Consider the following 20248-nt stretch of genomic DNA (forward strand, 5'->3'; position numbering starts at 1 on the left):
AACAAAGTTGATTAACTTCTGCTCAACCCTGAGTAATGAGTTTCCTCAGATAATGTGGAAGCAGCCCAAAAATAACTTTGTTAGAAAAAATACACAGCCTAAAATGGACTCCAGCAGTCAGATATTTGGAAAATATTTGTCTTTTTAAAACCACAAGGACTTAGCTTTAGATTTGACTGCTTAAGAGACATCAAAATAAATAAGAGCCCAGTACAGATCTCTGGGGGATTCCCGAGTCAACATTAATCAAAGAGATTTCTTTCATTTTTAATGGTGTAAAATCGGTGCAGGTTTTAAGACACCGAATATCTGGAAATAACGGTTTACTTTTATGTATTTCTGAGGTATTTTTAGCATCATCGTACTAGCAAGAGGTCTAACTTGAACAGAATCATTATTGACCAAGATAAAAAAATATATTAAGATAATTTTCTTTAGGCATTCATTGCAAAAATAACAAAAGCATTATTTTAAAATGAAATCTTGAGCCCCTTAAATTTTGATTTTTTTTCACCACTGTATTAGTACATGCCGGCCCACACTGTAAAAAGTGAAAAATTGGATCAATTAACAAAAGTTTTACATTAGTTTGTATCAAATTACAATTTTTCTGAATCAGAATTTCACTTTGATGAAAACTAATACTTTAAAATGTAAGAGAACTTTTTTTAATTGATCTAATTTTTTTACTTTTTACAGTGCATCTGGGCCGTCAGCACCCTGGCTTCAGTCAAAATCTGTGCTGTTTCCAAGAAGAAATTCTTATTTTTAAAAAATGCATTAATGATAAAACTGTTTATAATACATATTTTTGATCTTTTTTTAATTTGTAATGACTCCACCCTTATACCCTTCCAAAATCTTCTGCCCCCCTTTCTATCCCACCATATAAAATGTTCTATCTCCACTACTGAAGAGAGTAAGGCGAGTGGACAGATGACTATTTTTGTCACATTATGCTTCATTGTGTTCACATAAGTCATTAAAACTCTGCTGTAACTATGACTGAACTTTAATACGTGACACACCTTTTTTTTTTTTTTTTTTAAGATTTCTTCTTATGTAACCTGAAAGATTTGTTGAATTGCTTTTTGTACTAGATTGCTATTTCGGTCTGCATCCCATAATGTGCTGCTTTGTTTCCTTGACGACATGCCCAATAATAGTCGCGGGAGAGGTTGTCATGGATATGGTAACCGTAGTGATGCTCCTCATCTGTCCTTGGTTACGGAGGAAACTGGGATACAAAATATAAAGTGTGAGAAAGTCTTGGGATGTAAGAGTTGATTACCTCATATTTTTAAGATCAATATCGAATTGATTAAAAAAGCATGACCATACAATTAGCTAATCGATTGATGCAACAATATAAGATAATAAAATGGAAATTAAGCTGTTTTAGTTGATATATTTTTTAATATTTACTCATTTTTATACAGTGCATTACATTTTATTATGAATTGGAGTTGATGGTTGCTATTACCGCTGCACCTTTGTTTGTGTGAGGATGAGACGCAGTGATCAATGAATTAGCTGTTAAGAGGCCGTGTGAAACATGCACCTATATACAGATTAAAACCTCTTAGAGGTTAATGGACCCATCCACAACACATAATCACACCATCTGTGCCTCATTGTTACTTTTTTTTTTTACACACTCATTATTGATTGTCAGTTAAGAGGTTTAAAATATCCTTTGTGGGCTTTCTTCCGGGGCAGCTTCTTGTATCTGTGAATTTGACTCCATCACTGTTATGTTTCTTACAATATGCTAAAAGAAGAGCAGATTGTCCGCCCGCTATTGCTCTACATTTAACTACGTTTTAAAGGTTATTTATGTAATCGATAAGATTAGATCAGTGGAAAAATTTTTCCTTTGGTTTAAAAAAAAAAAAAAATCTTAAAAAACTTGCAAATCTAATTTCTTTATGACCTTTCACAAAACTAACTTTTATTTATTCATTTTCCTAAATTAAATTTTTCTGTTTTCCTTGAGTGAAGCGTATCAAATTTCTGATGAAATTATGTGAGTTTACTCCTTTTGGGGAAATTCCGATAACCATATCTTTCTGTCTAAATCAGCTGGAATGTCTCATGCGTCTCTTTTCCTACCTCTGTCGTTTCTGCCAAAAGCGATCAAGCTAACATGCTGTTCCTGTGGGTAATGCCCCGCTGCTTGCTGGGAAATTCTATTTATGGATAAGGAGGCATGATCTATATGATAAACAGCTGTGGTATACGGTGTCTGCATTAAAGTTCATGGACATAGTTCAATATAATGACATGTCCACAAATGGTTCATTATTATATGGTCTATGCTCCAAAATGCACAAAAAAAACACTTTTTTGCCTGTTTTAATCGTGTTTTTTCAATAAATTCAGACATAAATAATTGTCTTTATATAAGATGGCACAAAAAGAACAATTTAAAATAAAGGAAATATGTAAACATAGTATGTAAAAGTTATGTAATGTCAACATAAAGTTTTTTTAAATAAACATAAAGTCTACAAAATCCACAAATATGATTATCTTTTAAAAGCATAAGTAGTCTTTTGTGAACTAATGAAATAAATTGTTATTTTAAGGGCCTATCTTGTGCAATATCTTATTTTTTGAGCTTTTAATTGCATTATAATGTTAATTTCTGACAAAAAAATAAATAAATAATAATAAAAAAAATGTTGCTCCATTCATGCATCTCCGAAAATTCCTCTAAAATCCTGTTAACACACTGTCAGGATTAGGAAGGAGTGCCATCCTAAGAAGCATTTCAAGGTCCTGGAGCGATCTAGCCAGTCTCTACATCTCAACCCCAAATAAAATCTTTGGAGGGAGTTAAACAAACATCACTGCTCTAGAGGAGATCTGCAAGGAGGAATGGACCAAAATACCAGCAACAGTTGTTGTAAAGTCATTACCAACAAAGGGTTTATAGCAAAATATTAAGATGATTGTTTTTTTGTTATTGGCCAAATACTTATTTTCCATCATAATTTGCAAATAATTTCTTTAAGAATCAGAGAATTAGATTTTCAGGATGCTTTTTTTTCTCTCATTGTGTCTCTAATTGTTGAGGTATGATTAAAATTACAATCCGCTCTCATTTTTTTAAGAACTTTTGCTCCATTATATCAAGTATACGAAAAAAAAAAGTATATTAAAAACAAAAAAAAACCTGTACATTTTTGGAATTAAAAGAGTTCATTTTTACTTATTCGGTTCTTTAAAATGTTGAACCAAACCTGCAGTTTATTGATCAATCAGCATAACGTGAAATTGTTGATCACTTGTTGCACAACTTTTGTCCATTAAGATGCAGTTGACAGTGGTATTTTTAATTTTAGGCCATCATTTTTGCATTAAAGTAGCAGACTTTTTAGTGCAATATAAAAAAAATAAACAAATTCCAACAGGGAAAAATAGAGTGCCTGGAGTTTTGTTATGCATTTTTCTTTTCATATACAACCAACACCTATTGTCATTTCAGAGCATAAATTTAATGATCCATATTTTTCCTGTTTGTGATATGCTTCTGCCACAGTAAAAGGAGTTTAAAATGCAATGGAGGAATTGAAAACGCATTAATTATATACTGTAATCTGTCAGAACATGTTTTTATCATGAAGAGTCACATGATCTTAAGTTTCATGCAGACTTTATGGCAGCTATTTCCAGCGACAAACTAAAAAAAAACTCAACTTATAAATAATTCTATATCCACATAAAGCCTTGACATAAAAGCCTGCACTTGTTATACAACTTCAAACTTGGAGTGTCTCGACTTATTTCTTTTTATTTACACACAACTATGTCCCAATTTGGGCCACACAAGATGCTGCAAACGTATCAGTTGGTTTTGGGTGACGACAATGTTTATCCAGTTGCTTGTCAAATTACAGGGGCCGCTTTAAACATTACAAACCAAAATTGTTTTTTTTTCTTTGTCTTATCAACATTACATTTATAGTTGGTATTGTGCAATTTCTGTTTCTTGTTATGTTGCTGTAACGACCTAATTTCCCTCCGGGGATCAATAAAAGCTTATCTTATTTCTTAATAGGATCAGCTTTTGGATCCTGCAGCACAATCCAAGAAAGTTTAAATGCTAAACCAATTTGAAATGTTGCGATTTCTTTTGTCAAAACAAAGAAATACTTCATTTATAAAAATATAACCTTATTGCACTTAATCTTTATATGTAAGATTGTTTAAGACCACATTTATTTCTTAACTACATTTTCTGGAGCGTTTATGATTTCACATATTTTTGTATATTTCAACCAAGCGTCAGTTTTCTCAGTCGATTATGATGATTAGAAAGTCAGTACAGTTCTGAATGAGCTGACACTCTTTTAGATGACTAAAGTTTATGAGTCAGTGGTTAAAGAAATGGTGTTTTGAAAAGGTTTAACATCTTAATCAGGTGCTTACAAGGCTATATCGCCAATATCAAAACTGATACTTTTTTCTTTAAATGTTATGTTTTAAAATAATTTTGGAAATATACTTTTTTTGTTAAATAAGAGTATAATAAAACACAGAATTGAAGCTTTAGGCCAAATAAATATGTTCATTTACAAATTACAGAGATCTTTACTGAATGTACATCAAATGCCAATATAATAGGAAGAAAACAGAAGAGATAAGAAAAGTGTAACAAATATATAAGTAACAGCACCGAAAATATTAATGAAATATCACAGTCACTAGTGAAAAAAGTAAGCGTAGGGTCAGTAAGGGGCAAGTACGCATAAAGTTACATTCACACGTTCGAGTGATAAATCTATGTAAGCATGAGTGTATACACATACCAGGCTTCAAAACTTTTGCATTCACTCGTCGCTGCGCAAGTTTCTACAACCGTTTTCACTCTTTAAAATGTGCGCCTATTGAAAGTTATACAAGGTTGAACTTGGATGAATTAGGGACTCGGATTTGGTAGCGAAGTATGGATGGCGTCCCTATTAATTCACGGAACTCCCAATTATTTTAAAATTGATAATGAAAGAGACATTAAAATTGTGGTTTGTGCCCGCCCAGAACTACATGACAACACGTGTTTCATGTATTGGAATAGAGCTGTGACACAATCCTCTTCCGATTGTAGGTGGTGGTAGAGACAGTCCAGTTTGAACACCATAACGCACGTTCAAGAACGCGTGTCACAGGCCTAGTGTGAAAGTAGCATATTTCAGCATCACCCGTTTGTCATGAGAGTGTAACTTCCATTTACCTTCAAATCCTTACATGATAAATTTACCACAAGCACTACAATCCTAAGTTCTATTTTCATGATATCCCTTAAGGTGGGGGTGTCAAACTCAATCGCACATGGGGGCCAAAATCCAAAACACAGCTTAGGCCAAGAACAGGATAAACATTTATTTAACACTTTAAAACTACATTTTTAAAACTTTAAAACCAGACATTTTTAATATAATTATGAAATAGATATATAGCATTACCTACGATAATGATAGTGTGTATGCTGAAGCTGAATTTGGCCGCCAAAGATGCTAGCGCTGATAGTTGAAAATGCTAAAATTGATTGCTAAAAGTGCTGAAGCTGAAAACCAGCTAAAATATTAGCTAAATGCCAAATTAGCCTAAAAATGCTAGCATGTAGCTTAAAAAGCTATACTTCAAAATGGCTTAAAAAATTGAAAAAAGGCCTAAATAAGCCAAAACAGCTAGCATGTAGATATTAACATACCTCCAAACAGTCTAAAAACCAAAAAAAGTAAAAAAGAGAAAAAAAAACAGCTAGCATGTAACTGAAATAGTTAAACTCCAAAACCGCCTAAATTAACCAAAACAGCTAGCATGGAACTGAAATAGCTAAACTCCAAAACCGCCTAAATTAACCAAAACAGCTAGCATGGAACTGAAATATTAGCTAAACTCCGAAACCGCCTAAATTAACCAAAACAGCTAGCATGGAACTGAAATAGCTAAACTCCGAAACCGCCTAAATTAACCAAAACAGCTAGCATGGAACTGAAATATTAGCTAAACTCCAAAACAGCCTAAAAGATCTTAGGAAATGCAAAGATTGTCCAAAAAGCTATCAGAATGCCAATTTTTCAAACTTAAAAACTGTAACTTTTTAACATTATACTGAATAATAAAAACAGGCAGGAATATTATTCCAAACTAAATCAACTTAAACCTTAAATAACTTTCAAAAACCCAGAGTACCCATACTTTAACCCCGTACTAGTGCATGTGACTAAGGTCTTTTGCGGAGGACATTATGAAGTTTCTTGGTTTATTTTTTTTTTTGCTGTAGAGATCTCACAGTCAGCTGAAGGGGAAAAAAAGTCAATTTTTTGGGTAATTTTGTTTTCGCTGCATAAACCTGTAACTTCAAGCTTCACATCTAATTTCTGACAAGAAATTATGCCAAATATTTCTAAGCTTTAAAACTCTTTGGTTGCCTACTGAAGTGTCAGCACAGTGAGTCACTGGATTGATTCGTGCTTCCTTCCCCGGACATGAACCGCTTCTGCTGGGGAGAATTAGCGGTCATGGTGATGTGGTTTTTACTGACATTTAACCATCTGGTGGAGGAGGTTTGGGCAGCGTCTTGTTCTCCCTCTCGCCGTCTCTCTGCTCCTAAAGATGCAGACAGAGAAGGGGCTGGTTAAGGCAGATTCATACACCTGGGATGAAACAGTTGAATGGAGAACCAGCATGGTGTAGAACACCGCCGTGTGAGGAGGTTCACGTTTGTGTCTACATGCTTGAGATTTGTGTGGTTTCTCGCTAAATCAGAGATTTCCTTCTTCCTCCATGATGGGAACATGTGAGTAAGGTGGATTTGTAGTAGTTACTTTGATAAATCTCTAAGATTTATGGGGTAAATGTTGATTTTCCGAGGTAGTATGTTCATCCTCATAAACCAAATTTTACTTTTACCTGTTTTTTTTACATTTTTCATCCAGTGTACTTTAGTTTGTTACCTTTTCTTTAATGATGCATGTTTTCGTGGGCTTGTTTTCCACACTCAGCACAAGTTCACTCAAAGGCAACCGCTTCTGACTAAACCCATTTCTCCCCTGAAAACCTCTGCGGTTTCTAGTTTTTGCACTTGTAAGAACGCATGTTGCATCAATTGCACCGTTGAATTAGAAATGTGGATGTTGCGCTTTTTTGTGTCCGTTTGGTACAGGGATTATAGGAGGGAACTGTGGACACACGTCACACTGGAACCACTTTTGAAGTCCCACTCCAATCATGTTTTGATTTATTATTTATTTTAGTGTTCCCAGTTATCTTCTAATTATGATTGTGCTGTTTTTAGACAAAAACAAACAAAAAAAACCTGTCATTTCCTAAAACGTAGTTTTGTTAGTGCAGAAGGAATTCATCAGAAATTTGCCCTTTGAGTTATGAGCGGGACAGTTGGTGTGGAAGTAAGCCTCCTCTGATGTCCCATCATCCCTTTGTTTACTCTCTCCTGCTAGCTTACAGCCTCTTACAACCCCAAGCTAACATTATTAGTACAATAAAAACAGCGAGCAACGTTGGAGCTGTGTCAGCTCAGGCAAGGAAAATGAAGACGTTAATGGATCTATTTGTTTGGAAGTGGAAAAGTCAGAATGAAGAGGAGAAAGGAGACTTCACAGTTGCTGCGCCACAAAAAAAAAACCAGCTGTTTTAAATCACATTTTTTTTCATATTCTCTTGATTTGTTCCAATTTGAATAAAGAAATGATCAGAAAATCTTAAATTATTTTATGCATGTGCTCCATCATTAGAGAAATGCTACGAAAACATGTTAAGAACACCATTTTCATAGTGTGTCTTTAAGGATCTTCTCATATAGCGTTCAAAATTGAAATATTGGAGTATTTTAATTATATAAAATACAAACCTGAGAACAAGGGTGTCAAGCTCAGTCACACAAGGGGCCAAAATCCAATAATTATGAACTAGATATATAGCATTACCTGCGATAATGCTAGTCTGAATGCGGTAAACTGAATTTGGCGGCTAAAGATGCTAGTGGTGATAGCTAAAGATGCTTAAATTGATAGCTGAAATCACTGACGCTAATAGCTGAAATCACTGAAGCTAACAGTTGAAATCACTGAAGGTAATAGCTGAAATCACTGAAACAAATAGTTGAAAACGCTGAAGCTAATAGCTGAAATCATTGAAGCTAATAGCTGAAATCATTGAAGCTAATAGCTGAAATCACTGAAGCTAATAGTTGAAAACGCTGAAGCTAATAGCTGAAATCACTGACGCTAACAGCTGAAATCACTGAAGCTAACAGCTGATATCCCAGAAGCTAATAGCTGAAATCACTGGAGCTAATAGTTGAAATCACTGAAACAAATAGTTGAAAACGCTGAAGCTAATAGCTGTAATCATTGAAGCTAATAGCTGAAATCACTGAAGCTAATAGCTGAAATCACTGAAGCTAGCAGCTGAAATCACTGAAGCTAATAGCTGAAATCACTGAAGCTAACAGCTGAAATCACTGAAGCTAACAGTTGAAATCACTGAAGCTAATAGCTGAAATCATTGAAGCTAACAGCTGAAATCACTGAAGCTAACAGTTGAAATCACTGAAGCTATCTGAAAATGCTGAAGCTGATAGCCAATTAATATGTTAGCTAGAGGCCAAATTGGAAACAGCCTTAAAAACAAAAACAAAAAAACAAAAAAAAGCCAAAACAGCTAGCAGGTAGCTGAAATATTAGCTTACCTCCAAAACAGCCTTAAAAAATCTTAGTAAATGCCAAAATAGTCCAAAAGGCTAGCAGAATACCAATTTTTAAAACTTTAAATCTGTAACTTTTTAACATAATTATGAATAGTAAAAAGGCAGAAATAATATTTCAGAATAAATCAATTTAAAACTTAAATCACTTTCAATATTTTACTCTCCATAAAAATATATTTTGTCAAAATTATACAAGTTAAAAATTAGCGCAAGATAACATCGGGCCTTTAATAACAATAAAACAAAATAATCTGCAGGGCCAGATAGAATTACCCAGAGGGCCGGATTCGGCCCCAGGGCCTTGACATTGAGCATTGTTGGTAGCTTCAAAGTAATAACGATCAAGCTCAATGAGTAAAGTTTTTAAAACGTTAGGGCATAATTTGTTTGCCCAATGTTGTCTAGGTAAATGTTTGGCAGCCAAAATAAAGTTTTTTTTTTAGACCTTTAGACTTCGAACTCTCACATTTTAAGGTTTCAGAGATGCTGTGTCTGGATTCCTGGTCATCCCATCACCCTTACTTTTTCATGACTCCTGCTTTGTAGGACAACCATCAGGTGTCTCTATGTGTGCACATGTCTGTGAGAGGAAGTGACTGTGTGTGACAACGACCTCCCTTTACCGCACCCCCTGCACCCTCCCCGCTCCTGGGATGTGACCCAGTTTCCCATGATCCAGTGCGGCTGCTTCTGCTGCGTTGTTGCCGTAGCAATATTGCAAGGTCTTGTAATTCCGACTGTGACTGCACCATGAATAATGGATGGAGAGTGACAGAGTATTAAACAGAGAAGGGAAGACTGAGGGAGAAGCATAAGTGGAGAGACAGACGCAGGGAAAGAGAAGGGGATAATAAGGAAAGACAGCAAGCTGGGGTGTTAGAAGATGAGAGGGACGGAGCGATGAGTATGGGATTTGGAGGACAGGTATTATCAGAATACAAAAGAAGGAATAAATAGAAACAAAGAATGGAAAAAAAGAATAGAAAAGGACATCTAACATAGTCTCAAGAGACAGTAGATTTTCAAAAAACATTAAAATGTGAATAATATGATGGATATCACTGAGTAATATTTAAACACCAGCAGGTGTTTTTCTTTGAAGCCCCCCTGCTTGAGCCTGCAGTCCTAAATGAGGCTGCTAATGAGACATAAGCCAGTAAAGGTCAACTAGGTTAACACTTGGTAATTAATTAGTTGGGGTACAGGGAAGATCTCACTGATTTAACTTTTAAAATATTTTAACCTCTATTGATTTGGCTTTTATATATTTGTGTGGATTGTCTCAGATTGAGGTATCCCATACATCCTGAGTTCCAGGATTTATCAATTTAACATTATAGAGTTTTCTCATGTTAATATCGAGTGCAAACATGTCGACGTGGCAGATCTGACATCCTTTCTTTACCCTTCAAAACTACTCAGTCGAGTTGATATTTTAAACGCACAAAAAACGCCAAAAATTGGACTTTCCGCCTCTGGAGTACCAACAGGGGTATGTAGAGGTGCTCACCTATCGCCTTTCTGGCTGAGGTGTCAATGTTTGGGCTTGCAGAATGTTGTGTTCAAACACAAAAAAACGCTTCTTTATTAATGTAAATGCTGAAAATTACACCATCTGGCGTTGTGTGGAGCTCTAACGCCTCTAACCTCTTAAGATGTCCATGTGTGGACATCGCATTTTGAGTTCTGTTAGCACAGTATTTAATTATAGGTATTTAAAGGGTTATAAACTTGGGTCTTAAGAGGTTAATTCAGGCAGGGACATGGTATCAGTATGTATACATTTGCACGATAAAACACATTTACAAACAAAGGTGGCTGGCGATGGCCACCACATCTAACCACCCTTGTAGCTGATTAGATAGCATAGAACTCTAAATATGTCAGACCTCCTATTGCATCTAATAAACACACAATAAATTAGATTATAGGCCCCTTGTAAATCTTTTTAATTCACTTAAAAATGTAAGCATAGATGAGATGTAGAAATAAAAAGTACAATTTTGTCTGCTCACATACTGCATCACAGATTGGGTTCTTTGTCGTGGTCCTTGTGAGCTCTCAGACCTCCTTTTTGTCCCTACTGGCTTGCCACACTGCTTCTACACATCAGTTTGATTGATCTCATCTAGTCTGAGCTACTTATTCTCTGCCCCACTTTGTTTTCCTGCCAGTTCTCTGCTGCTCAGGACTTTCCAGAAATCGTTCCATGTTTTTGCCTTTCAAGTTGTCCACGGATCTCCATTCAAGCCAAAACCATGACCTAGTCACAAACTTAACCGGCTGTAGTATTAGTAAAGCCGTAGTCACACCTGGATGAGGGGATGACTTCACCAGATTAAGAGACAAATGGAACATATATTTGTTGTGCGTGTGGTAAGTATATCGTGAAGTATTTGTAAGGACAATGTAGGCTAGGTTTGTGTATTGGCCCCTTCCTAACCTGACAAATGGTACAAACACGGGTGTGCAAGTGATACATAAGTGCCTCCTTATGCAGTTTGAATGACTTGGGTGGTTGAAATATTTTGTTAAAGTTCTCTTTTTCTCTCACTTAACCTTGTGTGTTGCACATTCTCACTCCTAACTCGTCATATACGGACGTATGGTCTTTCTTCGCATCACTTTTTGACATTTTGGGTGTCCCCAACTCATCGTTTTTTTGACGTCCCATTGAATCATGGATTCCCAACCCTTAGGACGTGGTACCAGATGCAGTACCAGACGCGGTAACGCATGTGGAGCCCCTACCAAGTTAGGGTCAGCATCCTTTGGGTTGGGGACCCCTGATTGGCGCTTGTAGCCCGGTACCAAGTGGTACGAGTTGGGGAACAAACAGAATAATAATAAAAAATAATAATATATCCACCCTTTCAGTACTAATGCAAGACATTATGAAACATCTACAACTAGAGAAAAAACAGATTCACACTTAAAGGAAAACAAGAAGAGTTTTATGGAACCTAGCAACCTTTTATGGACCTTTTTGATATTATGAAAGGATAATTATTGAGCTTATACTGTTTTTAAATGTAATTCCATTTAATGTTTATAGTATTGTGTTTTTGTTTTGTTTTTACATTAAGGAAACAAATCTGCTTTCTACTTTTGTCACATTTTTTAAAGGAAAGCAGCATATCTAGATATTTTCTATAACACACCTAGGCTATTCCTTCTTACTACACAAGCAACTCAAAAGGTTAAACAGCAAATTGCTTCACATGTTGCCTTGTCTGCCTGACAAGGCATTGATGCATGAAGATTTTGACAAATGAAAATGGAAACAGAGGCAGAAAACCATTGAATGGGACGTGCTGAGGTGGTTTAACTGAACTACTGATATGGGGTAGTGAAGTAGCCCTATTTTATAAAGTGAAAGACCTAACAATGTGTTGGAACACGGACATCAGTCAAAAACAGCATGTTTTTACGTAGTGTCAACAAATACGTTCGGCCACCTGAGAGATGGAGGAGCCAGATTGTGATAAATTCTGATCGTTAGCTGATAGATGAGTGGGTTTACTTTAGAGGATACATTCCAAGATCATGCAGTGTATAGTTATCTGTACTGTCCTTTTTTTAATGAGCTGCCGCTTCTTCATCTTCAAGCGGAGTCTGTGTGGTGCTTTTATGGTAAATTCTATTTTTCTCCTCTGCACTTTTAAAGAAAAAAAAAGTTTTTCACAGCAATAATGATTTATCATTGAGACTTGAGACAAACTTTGAGGTTACCAGGCAACCCGACCTTCACAGATACCCATATATGGACTTTTCATCTGCTGTACACTTCCTGTCAGAGGACTGTTTTTTTTTCTCTTGTGAATGTCTCTATCTTTTGATTCTCTCTTTCTATGTCTCTGAGATCTGTTTGGGTACAAAAGTACATTTTAGCAGTGCTGTGCAGCACTTGTTGATGTTGGAACCACCTAAAGTAAAATGAAGCACTCAGATTTTCCTTTGTGATATAATTTATCTACATGGATCTTTTTAAGTAACCTTGATGTTCTGGAATGTGAAGAAATAAAACATTTGTTTTCTTCTCAATGCGTTTTTGCAATTGTGGTGACGTTTTGCTCTTCTTTTATTTTTGTAAACGCCGGATATGACATCACTGTTTTCACAAAGTGAAAATCGGATGAATACTAACCTTTCACGATGTTAATGTATGACTCCACTGTGTTCTGATGATGAAAATGTGGATGATTTGTTCAAAAATTACATTTAAACATGTTTTTTTGTTCGAAATTATTTTACTGCAATGCATTGTAGTCTATATTTACTAATCTAGTGAGCATCGCTAGTTTTTTTAAAAGACTTCTGGAAAATTTCTACTGCACTCGATTTTGGAATTAGTAGATTCAGACAGCACTAGAAAATGGCGAACGCATTATATAGAGTACTATATAGTGAGTATAGGGGGAATTCTGACATAAATATGGTCAATACAATCTGCTGCAGTTCAAAGTGAGCATCAGAATGGAGAAGAAAGGTGATTTACGGTTACTTTGAACGTGGTGTGGTTGTTGGTACCAGACGGCCTGGTCTGAGTGTTTTAGAATGATCTACTGGGATTTTTGCCTACAATCATCTCTAGAGTTTACAGAGAATGGTCAGAAAAAGAGAAAATATCCAGTTTTGTGGCCAGAGGAGAATGGTCAGACTGGTTCCAGTTGATCGAAAGGCAACAGTAACACAAATAATGTGAGAAATCTGTGCTTAAGTTTGGTCTTGTTGATCATCTCCCCCTGTTTTCATTCCTGTCGATTACCCTCAGTGTGTCATTTTTTTTTCTCCATGATTTTTAGTCATGTTTCCATTTATATAAATTCTTTTCTGGCATCAACCCCACTCTCCTGTATATTGGGTCCTACACTACCAATCCTTGACAAATAACTACTCATTACACCCAAGACGCAGAAAAGCATCTCTTAACATCTTAACACCAGTTACAACGCCATTCTGTTAACTTTTTGGATTATTTTGGCATTTATTACGTATTTTAAGCTATTCTGGAGTTTAGCTAATATTTCAGCTACATGCTAGCTATTTTGGCTAATTTGGGTTTTTTTTGGTAATGTTGGAATTTAGCTAATATTCCAGCAGCATGCTAGCTATTTTGGCTAATTTGGGCTTTTTTTTGGTAATCTTGGAATTTAGCTAATATTCCAGCTATATGCTAGCTATTTTGGCTAATTTGGGCTTTTTTTGGTAATGTTGGAATTTGACTAATATTCCAGCAGCATGCTAGCTATTTTGGCTAATTTGGGCTTTTTTTTAGGTAATGTTGGAATTTAGCTAATATTTCAGCTAATATTTCAGCTATAGGCTAGCTGTTTTGGCTAATTTAGGATTTTATTTTCAGTTTTTTAAGCTAATATGAAGTGTAGCTAATATTTCAGCTGCATGCTAGTTGTTTTCGCTAATTTAGGCTTTTTTCAGATTTTTAGGTTAATTCGGCATCTAACTAATATTTTAGCTGACTATCAAGCTTCAGTGTTTTTAGCTTTTTATTTCAGCATCTTCAGAAACCACGATTAGCATCTTCAGTGCCAAAGTTCAGCTAACAGCATTCACACTAGCATTATCGCAGGTAATGCCACAGTTTTTAGTTAGTTTAAAGCGAATGATGGTTAAGATGTGTGTTTTACATCCAGTTTGCACATGACCCGATTAGTCGACTAATTAGAAAAAATAATTGTTGATTAGTCGACTATTAACATAATCGTTTGTGGCAGCACTACAGTCTACATAGGTATTGTTGCTGACCATGTCCATGCCTTTATGACCACAGAGTACCATCTTCTGATACTACTTCCACCAGGATAAGGCACCATGTCATAAAGCTGGAATCATCTTAGACTGTTTTTTTTAACATGTTAATGCGGACATATGATTTTTTCTTTAAAACATCAAAATTATTTCCTTCTGTTGATTAAAAATGTGTCTCTGCTTGGAAAACATAGTAGTTGATGAACATTTGAGTCTTCTCTTTGGCTTTTGCTTTGCAGTCATGTAAAGCAACCAACCCTTTTTGGGTCAATACAGTGTTACAACTGATAATTGTGCAGCTCTAAAGGGAAAGGCTTTTCCCAATAATTACAGAGCCAAAGGGTAAAAGGGTAATATGAACTTGAAAGCATGCTCCTTCTCCTCGCTCTCCCCCTGCTTCTGTCTTCTCCTCTCGTTGCTTCTTATCTCTTTAATTCTTTCCTCGTCTGCTCCCTGATCTAATTAAAATGCCATCTTCAATTCACTGGTGAGCTCCCTCCCTTCTTCTCTCTGTGCTCTGCTGCAGTGTAAACATGCTGTGTCACATTAAAAGTCTGAATTCGCTGTGTCATGATTTGGAAGCTTAATGGCTGATCCGCCATGTTTGACAATTGCTTTTGCTTTGTTAGATTAGCTTGAGGACAGCATAGAGCTATTGTTGCCTCTTAAGAAATAAAAGATATTGAAAGAAACAAAAAAGGGATTATCGAGTGTTTCAAGTTTTTTTTGTGTGTTTTTTTAAATATATGATGGATATTGATAATGTAACAACACAAACATTTATGGCATTGATTTAGACAAATCCCAACAGAGGAGGACATTTTCTTAGCATTTTTAAAGATTTTTTTTAAACTAAACTTCCATTCGTAAAAGTCAAATGTGGACAAGAACTTAAAAAGGTTAATTTAATTCACATTGGTGCTGCAAGTCCACATACATCTTCATCTTTATCTTACTTGTATATCTGCTAACGTTTCATAAACTCAATTTTAAAGAGAAAATAATCTTTTGATCTATTTTAAAAGTATTCTCAGTGGTCATTTTATTGTGATTATGCCATTTTTTGATAAAATCAAAACACCTATATCATTTTCTAGGACATATTTTCTGCAGAGCGGCAGTATTTCATTAAAAATACACCTTTGAGTTGGCATAGTGTAAGCTTTTCCACACTTCCCATCATCCCTTTGTTTTCGCGCTTAACCGCTAGCTTCCTTGCTAGCTTACAGCCCCATATAACCCCTAGCTAGCATTAGCGGTGCAACAAAATCGAAGCATATTGGAGCTATTCAGCTGCACAGTTTTAAACCAGATGTCAGCTCAGACAAAGAAAATGAAGACGTACATGGTTCTAGTTTTCCAGAGCAGGGAGCTTGTGTCTTGAGGTTTATAGCACCTACGTCACAGCTACAAGCTGTATTTTTGTCTGCTCCTGATTCACGACAAATTGAATAAAGAAATACTTTTTCTTCATGAAAAAAATACCACAGGAAGTGGGTTTTTAATGATTTCAGAGTCAGATTTGTTCACAATTTAGAGCATTTGCACACAGATTAAAATGCAGAAGCAGCCATGCACCTTACACACAAGAAACATTTGTTTTAGTTAAGGCTGAAATCTGTCATTTTTCATGTTAAAAAATATAGATGTCCGTGTTAACGTTTCTACTCTTTGGATGTCTTTTTAGAAAAAGGAATGTGATTTTGACTTATGTCACTGTTCTTGTTATTGTAGTTGCCTCTCTCTTTCTCTCTCTTCTCGCATTCTCTTCTGTCTTGTCACCTGGCAACAAGATGGTTTCCTTGGTGATGGGGTTCAGTAGCTTTGCCATGGCTGAGATGAGAGTGTGTATGTGACAACTGGTAGACACAGAGAACATGTAGCTAACATGCTAATAATAGCCATGCACTCAAAATAACTGCTACGGCGTACATCAGTGTTTTGGGCGGATTTATTAGGGAATAAAAAGGCTAAATGGGCAGAATCCATCATTACAATGAACAAGAGTCCAAAAGAAATTAGAAAGTAAAATATTTTATGGTAAGTGATACACTTTTAGGCAAGTACTTTTTTTATACCTCATTAAGGTTGAACTTTCACTAATCACTTGCAGTTTTTTACATGTTAAGTACCACGTTTCAAACATAGAGTTAAACTAAATGGGTCCTTTTTAGTGTATTTTCTTTTTTAATTTACTTTTTTTTTTGCTGTTACTACAAAATTGTTTAAATTATAATTTGCAAACAAGAAGCCGCCCAGAGATAATAACTATTTGCACCTTAAAATGTTTGTGTCTTTCAGTTCTGCATTTTTATTTTCACCTATCAAAAATTAGCGTTGAATTCATTTAAATTCAAAATACTTATTCCAATAAAAGTTGTGTTTTTTTAACATGTTTTCAAAGCATTTTTCTTATGGTGAAAGACAAATTAAGGTTTCAATAAATTAAATTAATTAAATTTTGCCTAAAAACCACATAATCATTATTAAAAGACCACTGTGAATGCTTTTAAAGTAGATCAAACTAATATTAGAGTGGTAATTTCAAGAGAAACTTGTTAATTTATGCTTTTAAATGCGTTCCCGTCTCAATTATTTACTATAGAAAATGATGATTTGCATTATATGATGCTGTATCAGCTGTTTAATGTGAAATATAAATTTTTGTTTCCTTTTTATCTTTAGAAAATGTGACTTTCTATTGGTTGGTGAGCTACTTTTCCTTCTACCCTCTGACTGTATTTTACCTCAACTTTAATTTTTTTTATTTAGAGTATGCTAATGAAAAAAATACAAACAAGAATAATGTGTGAATAAAATGATGGAGGCTTTAGTTTGTCGCCCAGTAGGACACAGATGGGAAAACTAACGATTGGGTTACATTATGTCTGAGAAGGAACGAAAGAGATGTTTATCTACCACACACACACACACACCTGCATATTTGGAGCTTCTAGAACAGTATAGAAGGCTCAGAAAAATGAGGACCCGAAAAATGTCCTGATATTTCCACGAGTCCTCATTTTGAAGGTGTGTTATCATAGAAATGTCCTGATATCTCATGAAAACAAACACACACACACACACACACACACACACACACAGTGGTGGTGCAAGCTCTGCTCTGTTTACCAAGTTTGGAAAAAGAAGACGAGTAAGGGGCATACACATGAAAATAAGGAGTAAGGGTCTCTTTGGTGTTACAATTTCTGAGGGTTTTTTTGTTCCTATAAAACTATTATGCCTAAATACATTTTTTATATCTACATTTTCAATCAAGTGCCTTAAATGATTCATTTAAAGTGAAATGGCTTTTTGAGAATAAATTATTCAATGTTACAGGTTTCTTTTTATGTTAAGTTTAATTGCATACCAATAAATACTATTGTGGCGACTTTGTAAAGAATCGTCTCCTTCTTAACTCTTGAATTAACCCTTTCATGCGTTGTGGTGATGACAGCGTTTGCATTTGGAGTGCTGTATTTTTTAGCTATTTTGCAAATAATTGCTTTTTATTGCATTTATGGAAAAACAAAACAAAAAGAAAGCTTTGATGCATCCATCCATCTATTTTCTTAACCTGTTATATCCCTTTTTGGGCTCATGTGGTTGCTGGAGCCTATCCTGTCTACTGTTGGGTGAAGGCGGGACACACCCTGGACAGGTCGGCAGTTTGTCGCATGGCGACATGCACACCTAGGGACACTTTAGAGCAACTTTGGAGAAAACTGGCGTGCCTGGAGAAGAGCATGCACGAGAATATGCAAACTCCACACAGAACCAGGATTTGAACCAGGACCTTCTTACTGTGTGCTAACCACTGCTCCACAGTGCAGAAGAAAAATATACAAAAAAAATAAGCTTATTTATTTAAATGAAGACTTATTAAATTTGATGCTTTTAAAAAAAATGAATAAATATGTAAAGGTGTCACACATAAACACACACGCCTGTATGCTTCTTTCACAGTTGGTGACTGACCTTGGCAGGGAGGCTGGTATGATTGGCCATCTCCCTGTGGTTTTTGTGTTGAGCTTGTGGTTTGTGTCTGTGCTTTGCTCGTACGGTCTTGAGGGCCTGTTATTGTCCAAGCTTGGCGTTGCAGTCCATCTGTCTGGGCTGCAGGCCAAATAGACCTCTCGGCCCGCTCTCCAGTGATTTCATCATGATGGCGCTCGAATTTGTGAAATGCAAACAATATGACCTTTATGTGGAAATCAAACGTTGCCTCATGAGATTTTTTTTTAATATATTTACAAAAATCCCAATTTTATTAGATGTGTGCATTACTTTTACTACTATTGTACGTGAGAAATATGAGTATCATTTAAAGCTTTAAAAAAACAACATTCTTTCCTTAATCCGACACACCTATAAACATCGAAAGCAGTCACAAGGTGTTTTTTGTTATTAGATTGGATTTAACTAAATTCAACTTTGGCAGAAAACATGTGACATCTTGTTCCATCTTGTTATTTAATTAAATTTAACCATTACTTTTGTTAAAAGGTTTATTAATCTAATTTACTTGTTTGATCTCTCTGTAACCCGCCTTGTTTTCTTGTCTAACGGCAGATAAATATAGCTACAACTGCACTGATCAGGAATTTTATCTAGATCTTAGGGGTTAAAAATGTGTTTTGAGGACATGAACTATATTTTTAGGATCATTTCTGGCCTTTTCTGTTGCTAAGTTGAGCCATTCTTGGGTTTGAAAGCACAGAAAAAGTCACCCTATGTAGGACCTGTTCAACTGTAAAAAGTGAAACATTGGATCAATTAACAAAAGTTCAAGAATTCATTGGATTTAGAGATATTTGTTTTATCAAATTACATTTTCAAATTGAGTAAACCATCAACTCAAAATTTTAATTTGGTGAAAACTAGGGCTGCCACGATTAGTCGACCAATCGACAACTAATTGACTGTTAAAATAGTCGACATCTAATTTAATAGTAGATTAGTTGTAACTTTACATTATATGGAGTCAGAGTGTAGTAAAGTTGAAAGTTACAATGCTATTCTGCTACCGTTTTGGACTATTTTGGCATTTATTACGTTTTTTAAAGTTTAGGTAATATTTCATGCTAGCTGTTTTGGCTAACTTTGGATTTTCATTTGAGTTTTTTCACTATTTTGGAATGTAGCTATTTCAGCTACATGCTAGCTGTTTTGGCTAATTTAGTTTTTTTAAGGCAATGTCGGAATTTAGCTAATATTTCAGCTACATGCTAGCTATTTTGGCTAGTTTGGGCTTTTTTTAAGGCAATGTCGGAATTTAGCTAATATTTTAGCTACATACTACCTGTTTTGGCTAATTGAGTTTTTTAAGGCTATTTTGGAGTTTAGCTAATATTTCAGTTTCATGCTAGCTGTTTTGGCTAACTTAGGCTTTTTTAAAGTTTTTTGACTATTTTGGAATGTAGTTAATATTTTAGCTACATGCTAGCTATTTTGGCTGATTTGGGCTTGTTTAGGGCAATGTTGTAATTTAGCTAATATTTCAGTTACATGCTAGCTGTTTTGGCTAATTCAGACCTTTTTTTAGGCTATTATGGAGTTTGGGTACTGTTTCGGCTATGTGCTAGCTGTTTTGGCTAATTTAGGATTTTTTTCAGTTTTTTAGGCTAATATGGAGTGTAGTTAATATTTCAGCTTCATGCTAGTTGTTTTGGCTAACTCGGATTTTTAGGCCAATTAGGCACTTAACTAATATTTTAGTTGGCTATCAGCTTCAGTGTT

At 35.3% G+C, this 20248-nt stretch overlaps 1 protein-coding gene and 1 long non-coding RNA gene across 13 annotated transcripts in view; one reads left to right on the top strand and one right to left on the bottom strand.

Moving 5' to 3' along the window:
• The window catches only part of cacna1c (calcium channel, voltage-dependent, L type, alpha 1C subunit), a 190283-nt gene that overhangs the window by 73394 nt on the left and 96641 nt on the right, over positions 1–20248 (top strand). The gene's annotated exons all lie outside the window — the stretch shown is intronic.
• Positions 6073–20248, bottom strand: part of LOC112156859 — a 67497-nt gene continuing 53321 nt past the window's right edge. The window contains exon 4 of the long non-coding RNA XR_002921060.2: positions 6073–6618. This is a non-coding gene — a long non-coding RNA (uncharacterized LOC112156859). The remainder of the gene's footprint in view (positions 6619–20248) is intronic.

This window comes from Oryzias melastigma, linkage group LG23 (genome assembly GCF_002922805.2).
Source record: "Oryzias melastigma strain HK-1 linkage group LG23, ASM292280v2, whole genome shotgun sequence".
Lineage (NCBI taxonomy): Eukaryota > Metazoa > Chordata > Actinopteri > Beloniformes > Adrianichthyidae > Oryzias > Oryzias melastigma.